This window comes from Lipotes vexillifer, unplaced genomic scaffold (genome assembly GCF_000442215.2).
Source record: "Lipotes vexillifer unplaced genomic scaffold, Lipotes_vexillifer_v1.1 scaffold177, whole genome shotgun sequence".
Taxonomy (NCBI): domain Eukaryota; kingdom Metazoa; phylum Chordata; class Mammalia; order Artiodactyla; family Lipotidae; genus Lipotes; species Lipotes vexillifer.
Window position 1 is genome coordinate 1,828,458 of NW_006796206.1, and position 384 is coordinate 1,828,841.

At 41.9% G+C, this 384-nt stretch overlaps 1 protein-coding gene across 5 annotated transcripts in view; it reads left to right on the forward strand.

The window, feature by feature from the left end:
* Positions 1 to 384, forward strand: part of MAP4K4 (mitogen-activated protein kinase kinase kinase kinase 4) — a 172,511-nt gene that overhangs the window by 154,805 nt on the left and 17,322 nt on the right. The gene's annotated exons all lie outside the window — the stretch shown is intronic.

Below are 384 nucleotides of genomic sequence, written 5' to 3' on the forward strand. Positions count from 1 at the left end.
TTCTCTCCCCCACCCCCCCACCCCCCCAGTAACAAGTTTCAGATCTGCATACAAACCCCTTAACCCTGGAGCGATCTCCCCCCAAACCTGCCAGTTCACTGTTTACCTTTCTCTAGATAAGTGTAGTTGCATGGCTTTCCTCATTCAGTTTATTTTTCAAAAAAAAAGTCTGAAACGATTGCTGTGTTCTCAGATGCATTATGTATTTGGCATGAAATTCTGGTAGTCATTTGTGGAATCTGCCTTTTTCATTCTTTTTATCCAGTACATCAAATATAGAAACATTTGGTTAAGCAGACTTGGCCTTATCAGGATAAATGTGTTGCTCTGTACAGGGACCTCCTTCCAAAAGGGCTGGATCTTTTTTGTTTGTTTGTTTCGGCG